We start from the raw sequence: 3096 nt of genomic DNA on the forward strand, positions 1-3096 counted from the left end.
TAATGCCTCACAGCTATATGCGCACTTAACATTGTTCTCATTGTCTACGCTTCGACAATATCAATCCATACATACATACGGAGTACTTTGGGTTCTGAAGTAAATGTGCACTTTTATTTATTTTTATACTATTGTTTGGTTTTGAATTGTGTTGTATTTTATGCAACATTATTTCCTATGTAAGCAATATGGAAATGCTTTCAAACTTCGTATGCAACTTAAAGAAAAGGCCTTTATTAAAATAAAAGATTTTTTGAACAATTCAAAAATTAAGTTTTTGTATTTAGTACAATAACATAGAATTAATGTTTTTTGAAATGGTTCTAATCAATTCTATGTCATTGGTTCGATAAGCAAGTGAGGTTGATGAAAGGGTAGAAGGATCACTCCCAACAGGCTCCTCCATGATGTCCCACTCTGGCAGGTATTCTTCTCGCTGTATCTCACAGATGTTATGCAAGATACAGCATGCCGCTACAACATCAGTAATCAGCCGAATGTCCACATCGTTTCTTTTTAACAAGCAGCGCCAACGTCCCTTCAGTCTCCCGAATGCATTTTCAACAACCATTCTAGCTGAACTGAGGGTATGGGTGTAGGCGATCTGCTCGTTCGAAAGCGCAACCTGTTGGCTGTACCCTTTCATCAACCACCTCCGTAGTGGATATGCAGCATCTCCAATGATGTGGACTGGTTTCTCCACTCCATCCACAAGCTTGGACTTCTGCAAATGGAAACAAATATTACAGTTATTATTAAAGGTTTTACAGGTAACAGTTTTGTATGCAGATACGGTATATCAGAGCAAATTGCAGGTGACATCCCAAAAATCATGTTGTGGTTCGGTATGGAAGATAATACATATCGGTTTTGCAATAAAAAGCATGACATAAATGTGTGTATAGTTATCTCACGAGGAAACAGCCAACCATTCTGCCTCTCCTCTGCAATCTTGTACAGATCAGAATTGGCCAGAACACGAGCGTCATGAGCACACCCAGGCCAGCCAATGAAAACATCATACCGATGGTCAACGACGGCTTGCAGAATGATGGAATGCCATCCCTTTCTGTTATAGTAGTCTGCTGGGCTGTCTGTAGGAGCAATTATGGGGATGTGGGTGCCATCAATTGCCCCAGCACACTGTGGGTAACCATGGCGCAGAAACCTGGACACTGTCTCATCCAGTCGCTGCCCATGGGGTAGGGCAATAAACCGATGGTACAAGGTATCCAGGATGGCCTGGGTCACTTCACGCACCAAAACACAAACCGTGGAGATGCCTACACCAAACAAGCAGGATATTGTGCGGTACTCGCCAGGGGTAGCATACCACCACAAGACGATCACAAGTCTCCTGCTCGGGGTAATGGGCTGTCTCCATCGAGTAGTGTGCCTGGTAAGTGATGGGGTCAGGAGTTCCAGGATGTAATTAAAGGTGCCTTGCAACATCCTAAAATTTGCATTCCATTGGTTCTCTGTAAACCCCTGAACCATAGCCCAGAAAGCCTCTCCATGTTGTCGATCTCGAGACCATATTGTGCGAGATGACCCTCTGGTCACTCTCAATATGGATGAGATGCTGGACATTACCAAGGCTCTCCTCCGGCATAGGTAATGTCGGCGCTTGGATGGCCTCTCCACCACAAAATGCTCCCTTCTCAGGATCTCGCACTGTACGATTATGAACAGTGTGAGCAGCTTCAACCATGCCTCAGTTGCTGTGTAGCACACCAAATCCACCAGACAATAGAAGGTCTCCATGCTACACAGATGCTTGGAAATATAGCAATGCCTTACAGATGCCCCTCCCAGTCCCTTATACCAAACCCCCACCTTTGCATGACCTCATTAATGTGTGCCAGCATAACGTCCACTTAAAATGACACAACTGTGATTTTCTGTGTAAAACTCTGAAAAACCCTGCTCTTGTCTGAAATTTCCTGGGTAGACGTTGTAGTGGGAAAGGGGGATCTTGACCAAATACCCGGGAATTATCACAGGAGAAATACCCGAGTCTGAGTAGGAAATTTCCCGGGTCGTATGTCTGAAAGGGGTATAACTGTCATTTATGTAGCACAGTCTGTAAAATTCCAGAAGCTGATTGGCTGCTTTGGGCAACTTCTACACTTTATCACTCTCCAAGATTTGATAAATCTCCAACAATGGCTCCAGTGCTGGAAACAGTACAATATCCATTACAAAAGAATGAGGACAACTTTTCAGTTCTGTGAGGTGGAGACTGTAAGCTCTGTAAAGGGGCCTATCCATTACCCGACTTTGCGAATAATCTGACCAAAACCAGGAGGTTTTGGTCGCATTGTTCACAAAGTCTGGCAATGGATAGTCGGCAAGGACCAGCGATGCGCCTGCACGCTGGGTCCTTGCCGTCCCCGACTATCTACTGAACATGCCCGTCAACCTTATGACACTCGTCAGGTTCGGCATGTTCAGAGATGGGGGGTCGGGCTCCTTCACTGAATGAAGTTCAGTGAACGACGTTCAGTGCGGGCACAGCACCTCGGCGACCTGAAGGTCTGAACGCTAGACTTCAGTCTTTCAGGTCGCCTAGTGGATAGGCCCCTTAAGGTGGAGAAAGAACTCTTTGAGGGAAGCAAAGGCTGTTCATGGCATAGAGAGGTTGTTCCTAGGTTAAATGTAATAGCCTGCCTTTGGAGAGCGCTATGATTTTAGTGATTTAGCCGCCTGATTTAAAGTGGCAATTTTTTAGAAAGGCAAAGCCAACACAGTTTTCCTTAAAAAAAAAAAGCTGATTTAAATCTCTTGGCTAAACCGCAAAAATCTGAGCACTTTCCAAATCCACCAGGTTATTACATTTGGCCCCTTCTGCCCTTATTACCAATAACAGTGGATAATTACTAAAAGGATTCTTAGAAGATCTGTACCACCAACGACATGAAAGATATCTTTCAAAGATATTTTTCAGTGAGTCATCCTGCCACATCTCAGAACATGCAAAGTTGACGATATCGTCCAGATTGGCCTGCATGCACGGACGATCATAGATATCGTTATCGTTCATGCGGGAACGTTGGTCGTTCACTGAATGAAAATGAACAATATGAATGATATATC

At 44.2% G+C, this 3096-nt stretch overlaps 1 pseudogene; it reads right to left on the reverse strand.

Moving 5' to 3' along the window:
- Nucleotides 1–905: 905 nt before the first annotated feature.
- Nucleotides 906–1590, reverse strand: LOC148512552 (uncharacterized; annotated as a pseudogene).
- Between the last annotated feature and the right edge of the window lie 1506 nt (nt 1591–3096).

The sequence above is a fragment of the Taudactylus pleione genome, unplaced genomic scaffold (genome assembly GCF_031769625.1).
Source record: "Taudactylus pleione unplaced genomic scaffold, aTauple2 ptg000282l, whole genome shotgun sequence".
NCBI lineage: Eukaryota > Metazoa > Chordata > Amphibia > Anura > Myobatrachidae > Taudactylus > Taudactylus pleione.